Below are 15,935 nucleotides of genomic sequence, written 5' to 3'. Positions count from 1 at the left end.
CTTATTAAATTGGCTGGAGAGTAGTAATACCTGACTACATCACAATTACACATGATGTGCCTGAGGGCTTTGTGTTGAGCCCTATTGCTGGTTATGATTTAAATTAACGATATTGACTCTGGAATGACTAAAAAATTTTGAGTTTTGCAGATGATGTATAGGTTTTTGAGGTGGCTAACTGTATCAAAGATGCTGCAGACATACAGGGAGACTAAGATAATTCAATGCATTAGCACATACGTAGTAAATGATGTTTAACTATCCAAAATGTAAAGTGATGCATGTACATTTTCACAGTTCATATTATTATTACAATTTAAATGGGAATAAATTAAATACTATGGTTGAATAAAATGATTTTGTTGTTGTTATTGAAAAAAATTACGTTATCTAATGAATGTATTATAGTTTGCAAGAGGACTAATAGGATTTTAGGTAGCATCTGAAGAAATAACGAATACAATAGAAGTGATGTTACTGTTTTAGTATATAGGTCACTTGTAAGGCCTCATTTAGAGTACTGTATACAGTTATGGACTCTCTTCCTCAAAGAAGGCATTGTTGGAGAAGGTTCAGAAAAGAGCTACTAAGATGATATCTGAGATAGTAGGATTGTCCTATGAGGAGAGACTATTATCTCTAAACTTTTTTCTGGGGAGGAAAAGAGTCAGAGGGGTTTTGATTGAGGTGTTTAAGATTATTAAGAGTATTGATAATATAAATCCATCAAACATTTTCATGTTTAGAAATGAAAACAATAGGACGAGGAGACATAAATTAATATTTTGGTAGTGTAGGAGTAATCTGCAGTTTAGACAGTATTACTCTCAAACAGAGTGATTGGTTTTTGGATTGAACAGCCATCAAATGTGGTGGAGGTAGAAAATTTAAATGAATTCAAGAAAAGATTAGATGAATACCTGAGTAATAGAGGGTGATTATAGTTGGGTGCTTTAAGGGAAAATCTTGATAAGCTAACAAGCTCCTTTTTGTCCATTTTAAAATGCTATGAATTTATGAGTAAAATAGAGGTGAGAGATAAAGAGAAGTGTAAACTGCGAGAAATGGCAGCACGATTTCAAGAGGAACTTAAATTGTTACATGCAAGGAATACATCTGATAACAATGACTTTTAGAAAGAATATAATTAGGGCTGAAAGTTGTGGATGCAATTGTAATGAGCCCATTCCACTGAACAACAAATTTCAACCATTGACTTGCATACATGAAGAACTCTGAAAGGAAGGAAAGCAAAAGGATAAGAAATTGATGTAAATGATAAATTTACGGTTATAAGTGATTCCTTTACAAGCATGTGGTCAAGATAGACTGTGAGGTAAATAGGAAGAAAAGAATTAGATTATGCTACCCAGGGGTATGGATTGAGGATATAACTGTCACAGTGAAAGATATAATCATGTGGGATAGCAATGATGCAGTTTTTATTGTGCACATAGGGCCCTATGATGTAGTGGAAGGAAGGTAAACAAACCTAATTACTAAAGACATTTACAAAAAAGAGCATGATTTGTGTCAGGGAACTGCCTAGAATTAATTGTGGGTATGAAATTATGAGTAGGTCACTAGGTCTATATGCTAGGTTTAGGTTAATGTATAACAATGAACAGATTGCCTAGTTGGACTTGTGGGACCAATTTAATGAGAGTAGGGAGTTTTTTGAACGGATGGTTAGATTTAAGTAGATTTAAGTGGTTTGTTGGCAAAGGCTATTAACTCAGCTATAAGGGAAGTTATAAACTACAACAAGACAGTGGTGAGGGTCAGAATAAAGTAAATGGAAAAAAAAATGTAGAGAAAAGTTTAGCATATGAAATGAATATAGAAGTAGTCTTAAGAATAGACTTAATTGTTACTATTCTAATGCTAGAAGAAGAACAAATAAAATTGTGGACTTTAGGGAAGTGGTAAAAAGGTAGATGATTTTGATAGCAAAAAGTTCTTTGGAATACAGGGTTATAGGTATTTAATAACAATAGAATTATGAAGAGAGGGGAAAGAGTGGCTTTATATGTAAAATGTTACATTTTGTTGAAATTGAGAATATCAAGGATAACAGCAAGGGATTGAATCCATTTGGGTTTCTATTTATAGATAAAAAGACTTTTAGTGGGAATTTGTAGCAGATGACCAGATGATAGTGGTGAAAGTCGTGAGAAACTTTACAGTGAGATTAAGATTTTAGCTTTCAATGAGGTAGTAATTATGAATGATTTTTCACTTCATACATAGAGACTGTGAAATGCTGGAATTAAACCATAAGGTAGAAAGGTTTCTGGAAACCGTTCAACATGGTTTTCTTCAGCAAATTGTAAAGAAATCTACTAGAAACAGTGCTATTTTAGACTTATTGTTAATTTCAATTACAGAAAAGATCAAGATGGCAGAAATTGGTTGGTTGGTTTGGTGTTTTATGGTGCAAAGCAACTAGGCTATCTGTGCTAAACATTTGGTAAAAAGTTAAAATTAAAGTAAAATTATTAAAATTAATAAAAGGAAATTAAAGTAAAACAAAGCAAAGTGTAATTTTTGAATTTCAAACATAAATAGCATTAAATCCAATTTTTACATCTACTCAACAGCAGTAATAGAAAAACTAAAATAATACAAGTTGTATAGGACTTTCTGTAGCATAATTGTAATTATCATAACTTGCCAGGAAGACTAACAGGTAAGTTCAAAAGGTAGAATTTAAAGAAAACATTTAGGTGTAAATAATTTTTATTTTATTAGGTTTAATATTTTTCTGCATGTGGAGATAAGAATTAGTGTAAGTGTTTTAGTATAGCAAAGCCACATCAGGCGATTTGCTGAGTCAACCAAGGTGAATCGAACCTCTGCATAGACTTATTGCTGTACCAGCAGGAGACCAAGGAATAATGATATTTTGGTTACAAATGTCATAAAAAAGCAAATTTTGAAAGGATGAAATAAGAATTATTTTGTGTGAACTGAGTATTTCAGCTATTTGGAGATGCTGTTCAAATAAGGAAAATATCTAAATATTAAATATAAACATAAGAAAGAAAAAGGTGGCTACAATGAATAAAAATTGATTGACTCACAAAGAGTACAAGATATAAATTTAAATAAAAGCACCATAAATCTGAGAAATTTAAATTGACTTGAATGATGGGAAGTTTAGAATTGCATTAACTTTGCTTAAAAGTTTAAAATATGATAAGGTTCCTAAATCAGATAATATTTACCCAACAGTTAAGAAGATAGGAATTGGGCATGGAAGCCACTTGCTACTATTTTTTGCAAGTCCTTGCATAATGGTCACGTACCAGAGGATTGGAAGTTTGCTAATGCATTTTTCCTATCAAGGGAAGTTATAAAAGTTGTTCCAGTAATTATAGGTGTATTAGTCTTACACTGGGTTTGGGGAGTCTGTTAAAAAAATGCTTTGGAAATTCATTTAACAAAGTACAGATTTTTTTATTGCATAGTCAACATGGTTCCACTAAGAGAAAATCTTGCCTTACAAATCTTTTGATATTTCTTTGAAAACATTACTTCATATGTAGATGAGGGTAAGGTTGCAGATTTGGGGTATCAGATTTTTAATAAGCATTTGACAAAATGCCACATAAAAGGCTTGTAGAAAAAAAAAATCTTGTTAAGTGTGGGGGATAAAGTTAACAAATTGGATAGAAGAATGGCTGGATGGAACAAAGCAGGGGGTTATTACCAATGGAGTACTTCAGGGCTTTTGCTCTTTTAGACTTACATCAATGACATAGATAAAGGAATAGTCAATAAATTGCTTAAGTTTAAAGGTTTTGGGTGTTACTAGCTGTGAAAAGGATAATGTTGATTTACAAAATCATTTAGACCATTTAGTGAATTTGGCAAATAAATGGCAGATGGGTTTTAATTATAACAAATGCAAGGTAATGCATGTGGGTTATAATAATTTGAATTATAATTCTGGATGAAAATAACTAACAGTGTCATGAAAAAAGGAATATTGGTGTAATATTTAATCAATCTCCTAAGCCATCCAAGCAGTGTGATGTTGCTAGTGGTAAGGCAAATGAAATTTTAGGTTGTAGCTACAGAAATTTTAAATACAAGTCTAATTTCATCACACAGGTCACTGGTTAGGCCATGGTTGATGAATTTTGTTCAGTTTTGGATTCCTCACTTTAGGTAGGACATTGAATTGTTGGAAAGGGTTACTAGAATGGTGCCTAGGATTGTTATTGTTTGTTTGTTTATAGCAAAGCCACATTGGGCTATCTGATGAGCACACCGAGGGGAATCGAACCCCTGATTTTAGCATTGTCAATTCGGAGACATACTGCTGTACTAGTGGGGGGCGGAGAGGTTGTTATATGTGAAGAAATTAAGATATCTGAAATTCTTTTCTCTTGATAAAAGAAGGGTTAGAGGAGATATGATTGAGGTATTAAAGATTATCAAGGTAATTGGTAGTGTTAATGCATCATCTTTTTTTATGCTTAATAGAAAAAAGTAGGACTGGCAGACAGGAAGATACATTTTGGCAAAGTAGGAGTTATCTTCAGCTAAAAGTTTTATTTTTCTAATAGGGTGATTGGCCTTTGGAATAGTTTGCCTTCAGATGCTGTGGAAACAATACTTTTAAGTAAGTTTAGGAGAAAGCATAATAAGTACATGAATGATAAGTGCTGGTTTTAAGATTTTTATTTATTAAAAAAAAATTTAACAGTTTTGACTTAGTTTAGAGAAGGGGAGAGCATAAATGCAGCAACAGGTCCCAAAATATGTTATTAACAAATGTTAGGGATAGAATTATTAATCACAAACTTATTTGTCATTTAAACAATTTATATAATGCTGATTTAAAAAGAAAAGCATTACAGAAAATGGACTATTTAACATTTTCTTGATAAAAATTTTTTCTTCTTGGTCTGAAATAGGCTTGGCATGGCCAGGTGGTTAAGACATTCAACTTGTAATCTGAGGGTCGCAGGTGCAAATGTGTCATATCAGCCGTGGGGGCATTATAATGTAATGGTCAATCCCACTATTCATTGGTAAAAAAGTTGCCCAAGAGTTGACTAGCTGCCATCCATCTTGCCTTACGCTGCTAAGTTAGGGACAGATAGCCCTCGTGTAGCTTTGCACGAAATTCACAATAAACCAAACTGACAACCCTGTAATCACTTAAAATAATGCTATCAGTAATAACTGATACTACCTTCCATTCCTTTCTATCTCTTCTTAATAGCTCTACCCAGTAAACATTCAATATATTCATTTGCAAAAATTAGTAAGAATCAGTGTCATTTATTCAATATAATTAATAACATTATAAATCACAAAAACAATTTACACGATTTCCATTTCTATGATTCTAATATTGTCTCTATTCATCTGTATCAGACTGTATTGCTCTGGGAGTTGGTGTGGGTGCCCTGGTTGATTTTAAACCAGTTTGTGCCTGTAAATATAAAAGACCAATACATCTATCAATAACAATCACAAATAAAAATACAAATCTTAGATCTTTTAATCTTTCTGCCATGAATTATATTATTATTTTATGTTCAAACAATGTTGATTAGCCCTTTTGCAACAGGCTCAGTATAATATACACAAGTTTGTCTACATTTTTGCACGTTATTGTGCAAATACTTTACTGAATTTTGTGAAAATACAAATGCAGGATCAAAAGTTGACAGTTAGTAAAGATTACAAGTATTTTTGTGTACAAAAAATCAAATTTTTAATGACATATTTTTACTAATGATTTGTTTGTTTCATTACTAGTCTGAGTGCAAAGTGATTTTGTTATTTTCTAATAATGTGGTATCTATCACTTAACCAACATCAAAGTTAAGCTTTTTTGTTTAAGAGTGACTACATATAACACAAGTACAAATGTTTAGTTTAAGTGGCATAAGTCTCAACACTATATACATCCTTGTGCAAATTAATTGAAACAAATGGTCATTTTACAATATTTTCAGTATGGCGGCCAGTGCAGGCTCGCTGATTTCCTTACATAGTCATTTTTTCACACAGACAGCATCATAAGCTGTGTTTTGCAGTATGGTTGATCTATTTTTGGGATATATGACGAAATTTTGAGGAATATTAAGTCATTCAAAATTGCGTTAGAAGGGCAAGTAGAACAGTCAAAAAACAATTTTTTATCAACTCAATGAAGAACATACGGTACTATTATGCCAAATAAGGGTGTGTCATTATTACTGGGATACGATACGGCTGGGGGAAAAGTTGTTGCTGAACCCAAAATGGTTAATGAGCCAGTCACTGATTTATCTAAGTATAATATTGTTGTTGAGGAGAATCCCAGTGTGTTTCCTTTGTGTGGTGTGACTCAAGCTCATGACCAGAAAGTTCCAAATGGTTATTTTTTTCAAAAATGGTGTTCTTATGAGAAAATAAGAGGCCACCAGAGGTGTTACCTTCAAACGACTGGGCAATAGTTTATTAAATCGTTGTTTCCAAAACATATCGTTCTGAACTATTGAAAGTTGTTATGAGCTCCCAATTAGAGGTCACTTAGGTGCCAATAAGACAAGTTATAAAACTATCAGACATTTCTTTCGGCCAATAATTAAGCAAGAGGTTCCTCAGTTTTGTAAAACTTGTCATAACACTTACACCCTTGTGCAAATTAATTGAAACAAATGGTCATTTTATAATATTTTCAGCATGGTGACTGGTGTAGGCTCGCTGGACCCGCTGATTTCCTTTAATAGTCATTTTTTCACACAGACGGCATCATTAGCTGTGCTTTGCAGTATGGTCAATCTATTTTTGGGATACATGACAAAATTTTGAGGAATATTACGTCATTCGAAACTGAGTTAGAAGGGCAAGAAGACCAGTCTAAAAACAACTTCTTACCAACTCAATGAAGAAAAAATGGTATCAATGGGGTCTGAAATACAAGAACTGGACGCAAGAACAATGGAGGAAGGTGTCATTCAGTGCCGAGACTCATTTCTTCATACAGGGTCAAAGAAGTCTGCATGTTCGCTACTATGGCGTTGGAGACTTACATGTCGTAGAAGGTATGATGCGAGGACCACAGTGCATCGAAGTTTTACAGAGTAGAGTCGTTCCAGAATTGAAAAAGAGATTTCCAGATGGATCTGGCATTTTTCAACAAGATCTGGCTCTGTGCCACACATCGAAACTTGTGAAGAATTTTATGACTACAATGCAAATAAAAGTGCTGGACTGGCCTGGAAACTCTCCAGACTTAAATCCTATTGAAAATCTTTGACCTCTTGTCTCCCTGTTTTGGCCGTGTTTTAGTGCACTAGTATTTTGTAATGTACAGTCACAATTCAATTATTGTACATTATATATATTTATGTATACAAATTATTACTATTTAGAAATGAATTATTAAACTTATTTTTCTTACAATATACAATAATAAATCAAGAAGTAAAGCAAACAATTACCTCTTCTCACTATAATCTTACTCAGTTGTTGCTGTTTGGATAACCACAAAATAAAATCATAAATAACTACACTGATATCATAAATTCTACCATAATTTAGTAACCTTGACAACTAAGGTTGTGTCTTTAATCTGTTTGAAGTTACATATTTTATAAAATTTAGAAAACCTATCTTCTTGAGAATTTGGATCGAAAAATGTGGAAGCTTTTTCAAAGATTAAAATAGTGGGGAAAACCATTCTGGGGAAATTCTAAACTGTTGATTGGTTACTCACATCATATATTGTAGTAAAGGTCTATAAGGGGCTGTTTCAAAAAATGGAAAGAGTTGAACAGGGCCACCATGTTTGATTCAGTACATAAGCCATGTCTCAGCAACATAAAAAAAAAAGAGGTTCTTATTTTATATTCTAGCTTGTCAATATTAGTAATTTCAGTTACTAGTTTGTATGAAATTATAGGCTCAGTATTTTGACATCACATACATCTAATTTTAAACAATACTACATTCCACATGTCATATGACTCACTAAAATCTATATTTAAATGTGTTCTTTTAAAGTTTACTTTTAAATTAAGAAATTAATTCCTATATAATATTAAAGCTTGAATTATAATTTGCAATTTGATTCCAAACTTACTGACATAAATTTATAAATATTAGTTCAATAAACATTTGAGTCCAAGTCAGCAAATGCAATGAAATGGCCTCTGAACCCTGACCCAATGTGAAAGGGTCAATAATTATAAACACCTCCTATATAAATAAAGTTACACCTAAGTTTATGCCAAAAATGAATATTTTATTAGTGAAACATGAATCTCAAACAAAGTTGGTACATGACTTAGCAGCGATGACACAGTATTCTCTATCTTACTTTTGTCTTGAATGCATTTCAAATTGAGCTATATTATATTCTGAATATTTTAATTTCATATTTAATTGTGTACATTAATTAACAGTTTTGACCAGTATAACTGTCTCTATGTTTCTGTATATACCAGGAACAGTTATCAATCACACTTTCTCTGTGCATGCTTTCGAGATTTTGCCATCTGCAACTTAATCTCAGCATTCTGGCATCTGGGGCAAATTTGTCTTCACACTTCTGTTAACTCATTACAAAGTTCATTATTGCAATTTACAATAACACTGTCATGTTAAAGCCAGGACTGCATCTCTTTAACACTGGTAAATTCATAAATTTAATAAAATAATAGGACTTATAAATGTGGTGATTAGATAAAGTATAAGATATTACAGTACTTCACCAAATACAAACTTTGTATGTCATTGACATCTTTTTAATAATCTTGTTCATTGTTACTTAACTGATGCTTTCTTAACACTGTTGTTTTCATTGCACAGCCAGTTTAGTGACTGGGCTTATTTTTACAAAACTACATGAAATGTATAATTTTTTAAACAATCACACAACTGTTGTTTAACTTATTTACTGAACCAAAATAATAATAAATAAATTAAAATATCCAGATATACATACTGATAATTATTCTGTACTGCAACAGGTCATGGAATGTTTGGTTGTCCTTACTGCCCTCCATATTGAAGCTAGACCACAGGAAGATAGTCCCCAACTTCTTAAGCATTCTTCATAGAGAATTCCCAACATCATCCCCACCCAAGGCAAACAAGACAGCAACCTGAAAAATTATGTTACACTATCTGATCAGATGGATGCTTGATTAGTCCACAAACTGGAATACATTGATATGTCTAAACTATTTTTATGTTACACTATCTGATCAGATGGATGCTTGATTACGTCCACAAACTGGAATACATTGATATGTCTAAATTATTTTTATGTTACACTATCTGATCAGATGGATGCTTGATTACGTCCACAAACTGGAATACATTGATATGTCTAAACTATTTTTATGTTACACTATCTGATCAGATGGATGCTTGATTACGTCCACAAACTGGAATACATTGATATGTCTAAACTATTTTTATGTTACACTATCTGATCAGATGGATGCTTGATTTCGTCCACAAACTGGAATACATTGATATGTCTAAACTATTTTTATGTTACACTATCTGATCAGATGGATGCTTGATTACGTCCACAAACTGGAATACATTGATATGTCTAAATTATTTTTATGTTACACTATCTGATCAGATGGATGCTTGATTACGCCCACAAACTGGAATACATTGATATGTCTAAACTATTTTTATGTTACACTATCTGATCAGATGGATGCTTGATTACGCCCACAAACTGGAATACATTGATATGTCTAAACTATTTTTATGTTACACTATCTGATCAGATGGATGCTTGATTTCGCCCACAAACTGGAATACATTGATATGTCTAAACTATTTTATGTTACACTATCTGATCAGATGGATGCTTGATTACGTCCACAAACTGGAATACATTGATATGTCTAAACTATTTTTATGTTACACTATCTGATCAGATGGATGCTTGATTACGTCCACAAACTGGAATACATTGATATGTCTAAACTATTTTTATGTTACACTATCTGATCAGATGGATGCTTGATTACGTCCACAAACTGGAATACATTGATATGTCTAAATTATTTTTATGTTACACTATCTGATCAGATGGATGCTTGATTACGTCCACAAACTGGAATACATTGATATGTCTAAATTATTTTTATGTTACACTATCTGATCAGATGGATGCTTGATTACGTCCACAAACTGGAATACATTGATATGTCTAAACTATTTTTATGTTACACTATCTGATCAGATGGATGCTTGATTACGTCCACAAACTGGAATACATTGATATGTCTAAACTATTTTTATGTTACACTATCTGATCAGATGGATGCTTGATTACGTCCACAAACTGGAATACATTGATATGTCTAAACTATTTTTATGTTACACTATCTGATCAGATGGATGCTTGATTACGTCCACAAACTGGAATACATTGATATGTCTAAACTATTTTTATGTTACACTATCTGATCAGATGGATGCTTGATTACGTCCACAAACTGTAATACATTGATATGTCTAAACTATTTTTATGTTACACTATCTGATCAGATGGATGCTTGATTACGTCCACAAACTGGAATACATTGATATGTCTAAACTATTTTTATGTTACACTATCTGATCAGATGGATGCTTGATTACGTCCACAAACTGGAATACATTGATATGTCTAAACTATTTTTATGTTACACTATCTGATCAGATGGATGCTTGATTACGCCCACAAACTGGAATACATTGATATGTCTAAACTATTTTTATGTTACACTATCTGATCAGATGGATGCTTGATTACGTCCACAAACTGGAATACATTGATATGTCTAAACTATTTTTATGCATAATAAGTATAAATGAAAAAAATAACTATTAATTACAAGATTTACTAGGTATTTCTCTGACCTGGGTTTTCTGATAAATTGGTATACATTTGGTTCAAGTCTTCTCATGTATCCACTGGTTCCTCCTCCACTGCTTCCACCTCTTGTGCCTGGGCTCGAGAAACCATTTTTCCTTTACCAGATAGTTCTACATGCTTTTTTTTGGGTTGGTGATGATTTCAACCAGCATTGTTAAGACTTGCCATTAGTAATCTAAAGAAAGAATGCAAAACAAGGAACAGTAGTTGCCTAATTAACATATTACCATTTGCAGATAAAAGCAATGCAGCCTTTAACTGATGATCTGGTCATTCCAGGTAATAGAAAGTTTAGCTCGGCTACTAAATCTGACAACTTGATATCACAACTTTTAATTGCATTGAAAATAAATTTATCTTACTGATTACATCAGTCTGAATGTTAGGTGACTATATATCATTTTTGAGACTTTAAGAACACCAGTATAATGCAATAACTTCATATTAATGTTTGCTGATTTACTTTTTATAATGCTTTGCGAATTTTCTTTTATTTGTCCAATAATGGTTTATATGGTTAAAAGGTTTCGTTATGTTAGCTTTATTATTTTATTCACCATCAGAGAAGCTGCTTTCTTCCTTCATTATCGCCCATTAGTACTGCTACAAGATCACAGATCTATGAAATATATATAACAAAAAGTAATAGTAGGTCTATTTGTAGTCTGACCGTTAGGCCTAATAACACTTAACACATTAACGTAATGTAAGGCCTAGCTGAAGCACTATTTCGTAAATTTTATTTTGTTTTTGACTATACGTGTACTTAAATATCGTAATGCTTTCGAATTAAACTATTTTGCCGTTGTGTCACTGAAGTCATCAAAACAATAACGAATAAAAACAAACCTTTCTAATGTTATAATACTAAATCAACATAAATAATGAACATTCACAGTAAACACCCTCACTAACTTTTATTAACTATGGAACTATTGATTTACAGCTGCTGATTCAAAAATGCTGGATAGCTGAAAACTTCTTATTCAAACTTAGTGTAAGTTATTCCTGAAGTTACTTGCATCAAATATTGGCAAATAAATTGAAATTAATTTTTCATTTGATATTTTTAAATGAAATATAATATTTTACGCGATTTATAATTTTCTTTGAACGTGACATTAAATATACGCAACTAATATTTATTTAAATACCAAAGAAAAATACTGCGTGTGGAATACGTCCTTTGAATTACACTTCCATGTAATGTATTCCTTTGCATTTCGTGTGCAATATAATATTCCCATGTTTTTATTACTTAATAGCCCTATATGTTCTGAAGTTACATTCTGTCTACGTAGATAAATGTTAGACGTAGTAGTACGACTTTTTGAAGTTACGTTATTACTATGTATTTTTGGACATTATCAAGCCACTATCATGTAATTACTTAGTGTGTTTGCTGAAGCATCTAATCTAAGTGAAACATGCACAATTATTGAGTTAAAGCTTCCGATATCACTATTAAATTGAAATTAGCACGTATATTTTCTTCGCAAATTAGGTTTTAATTTTTTTTTATTTGTCAAATGCCGTGAGCAGATGGCGATACAAGCACTAGCTACACTGTAATGTGTGTTGACAGAATTGAGATAAACAAGACAACAATACATTTCACAAGCACATCATTTATTACGAGCCCCCTGTGGTACAGCAGAATATCTGCAGACTTAAACGCTAGAAATAGGGTTTCGACACCCGTGATGTCGCTAGCCTACTGTGCAGCTGTTTGATTAATTTTTAACTAACCTAAATCATTTATTACAACCATGATTCCAGTCTTATCCTGATAATGCCTTCATTAGTGAAACCATGGTCGTAATATAAGATGTATTTGCGAAACGTAAAATTGTATTGTTTTTACTCAATTGTGTAATTACAGAGATTCATCAACTACCGATGGTTTCAAATATCAATTATATAAGGTGTGTTTGTTTTTGGCGGAAAATCACATTGGATATTTGCTGTGTGCGCCTCGGTAAATCTAACCCAGGATTTCTGATTTATAAGCTCGTAACTTATTTGCTGCTGACACACTGGAGTACAGGCAAGATAAATTAATAATCTTAAAAATAAGTTACATTAGTTTATAAATTGATGAAATTAAAACCAAACTTAAAGCTTCTGACAAGCACGCATATCTTAAAGACGAACATGTTACTGAAATACTGCGCTGTGTTATCCATAATATATTATAAATTTTCGCACATATGGCTTTGGATCTAATTCCGGCTCACTCATACTAAACTTGAATAACTAATTGTTGAAATAATGCATTTTAGTCATTGTAAAGTGAGATAGATTGGACAGTAATTTGGAAGGGTGGTATAATCAAACTATCAAATTTATTATACGGCAATATAATGCATTATATATGTAAAAACGGCACGTTTGGGTTGAGAAAATATTTTACGTAGAGGAGCGAACAACGTTTCGACCTTCTTCGATCATCGTCAGTGAAGCTGTTTTTACATATATATTTCTCTACAAGTGGGTTTTCTCGACATCACTGAATATAATGCATTCATTCAAAATCATATCCATTTAAACCACTCTCACGTCTAAACTAAAGTGTTTTACATATTACTATTAAACTAAAATAAGCATTGTAAGTTTGATTGAAGTTAGGTTTATAAAAATGCAGTTTAAATAACACTCTTTGCCTACTGCAAATAATCACCCAGAAAACGAGAAAGCTTGTTGTATAAAGCTGATTATTTGATTTATTATTGTTATTATCTTTACTTTATAAACTAATTCGGAGAGATGGCGCTACGAACACAGTGCGACACTTTAATCACTTTATTTTCATAAAAGGCGCATTTTACCTGTTTATGCTTTAAGTAACACTTACAGTGTTTAAAAAGTCCTTTGCAAAATATTATATTATGCTTATAAAGTTCACAAATTTTTATGTTTCTTCTTTTAATTTACTAAATATGTAAAACAATCTTTTGATAAACCAGCTACTTTTAATACCTTAACTGACGTTAATATCGGTCTTTCAAGAGTTAGTGTTAACCGTCCTATTCATGGGGAGCGTGACTATTCAAGGATCAATTAGTGAGAATAGTCTTGCTGATACATGAGACAACACAAAACAGGCATCGCTTAACATTCAGTTAAGGTCGGATGCAATTTTTGAAGCCTTATGGGCAAATTAAACATATTATTAATAATAGTAATAAGAATTATATACAACTAATTTCAAGTTGGTTTTGTATATGTCATGGATGAGACTTATGGAGTAATGGTTCACTGAACAACGTATTTGGTTTTCAGTGTTAACTGAATTTAATGAAGTGTTCTGGAATCATAAATCTTTTCATACAAATACAACGGGTGGTTAACCAAAGAATTAACTTTTATTTTAATTACAACAATTTATATATGACTATAACGGTATAAACCATACGTTATTGTATGTTGAAACTGTAATTGTATTCAACATTTACATTTTTAATCAGTGAAATTATTAAATATATTTACCGTTTGATAGAAGACACACGCAATGTGTTGTTGCTCACAAATTATCGACATAAAAACAATAGGAAATCAAACACACAATACCTTAACAGTACGCCGTTTTCTGCATTTTCCACATTGGCTTAAACATGTTTGAAACAATTAAAACGTTCTTCAACACATACGCACGAACTATGACCTTGTAGTGTCTAAAAATATTACAGACTACTAACAAGTTTATAATCTATGACTCTGAAAAACATAGTGAAGACACTAATTTAAATATATAATCTCACTACAAATTCCCTATACTTCAATTAATTTTACTTAATCCTTTAAGCCATTCGTTATCTTCCATATATTAATACCTAAATATACGTGATTGAAATGAGATTCAGCTAATGTATTTAAAAGTAACTTAAGTGCTCTATTAAACTAAATATGAACATTCCCCTCCTAGTTTCTACGTTAAAAGTCTAATCTGTATTTCAGAAAGGCTGGTGTGGGTATTAACAAAGAAGGTTAACCAGAAAATGACCTAGGACGGTCGAAACTTTGTTATCTGCTTATCAGTAAAACTGTTAATACCCATATCAGCCGTTCTGAGATATATTCTTATTCCAAGTCGACTTTTCGTCATCAAGAAAAGTCTAAAATTTTCATTTGTTTGTTTGTTTTGGAATTTCGCACAAAGCAACTCGAGGGCTATCTGTGCTAGCCGTCCCTAATTTAGCAGTGTAAGACTAGAGGAAAGGCAGCTAGTCATTACCACCCACCGCCAACTCTTGGGGCTACTCTTTTACCAACGAATAGTGAGATTGACCGTAACATTATAACGCCCCCACGGCTGGGAGGGCGAGCATGTTTGGCGCGACTCGGGCGCGAACCCACGACCCTTAGATTACGAAGCGCACGCCTTAACGCGCTAGGCCATGCCAGGCCCAACTATTCTCTCTATCTGTTTGCTGTGGAAATATACAATATAATATGTAATTTTAATTGTGACTGCCTAAAACTAATTTATTTTTAAAAACATGTTGTGTGTGTATTTTTTTCTTATAGCAAAGTCACACCAAATATGCTCGCCCTTTCAGCTGTGGTGGTAGGGGGTTATAATGTGACGGTCAATCCCACTATTCGATGGTAAAAGAGTAGCCCAAGAGTTGGCGGTGGGTTGTAATGACTAGCTGCCTTCCCTCTAGTCTCGCACTGCTAAATTAGGGACGACTAGCGCTGATAGCCCTCGTGTAGCTTTGCGCGAAATTCAAAAGACACCAAACAAACCAATATTATACAAAAGCCACGTCAGTCTGTGTGCTGAATTAACATAAAAGAAATTTGCGCCGCGTGAACCGTATTCAGTTTCAGACCATATACAGGACTTAATATTGTTTACAAGTTTGTAAAACGTTTATATATATAAATTAGAATTGATTTGATCTCCGTGAATTGTCAATAAAATATTTAGTTCCAGACGAGATACAAGTGTTATTATTGTCTAGTTTGTAAAACTGTTCTATATTAATCATTATTTGTAATAACCGATATTATAAATTGTATTCTTGTTTTT

General features: G+C 32.5%; 1 long non-coding RNA gene and 1 other non-coding gene across 2 annotated transcripts; one reads left to right on the top strand and one right to left on the bottom strand.

Moving 5' to 3' along the window:
- Positions 1 to 5,261: 5,261 nt before the first annotated feature.
- Positions 5,262 to 11,901, bottom strand: LOC143230899 (uncharacterized). Its single transcript, XR_013016672.1, has 4 exons — positions 11,750 to 11,901; positions 10,885 to 11,075; positions 8,957 to 9,116; positions 5,262 to 5,449 (listed from the first exon to the last, which is right to left on the bottom strand). It is a non-coding gene; the product is annotated as an uncharacterized LOC143230899 (long non-coding RNA).
- Positions 11,902 to 13,920: 2,019 nt separating this feature from the next.
- On the top strand, positions 13,921 to 14,049 carry LOC143231204 (U4atac minor spliceosomal RNA). The gene has a single exon (XR_013016832.1). It is a non-coding gene; the product is annotated as a U4atac minor spliceosomal RNA (small nuclear RNA).
- The last annotated feature ends 1,886 nt before the right edge of the window (positions 14,050 to 15,935 follow it).

The sequence above is a fragment of the Tachypleus tridentatus genome, chromosome 10 (assembly GCF_004210375.1).
Source record: "Tachypleus tridentatus isolate NWPU-2018 chromosome 10, ASM421037v1, whole genome shotgun sequence".
NCBI classification, from domain to species: Eukaryota; Metazoa; Arthropoda; class Merostomata; order Xiphosura; family Limulidae; genus Tachypleus; species Tachypleus tridentatus.
The sequence above is the reverse complement of the archived record's forward strand: the minus strand, read 5'-3'. Positions and strand labels throughout refer to the sequence as shown.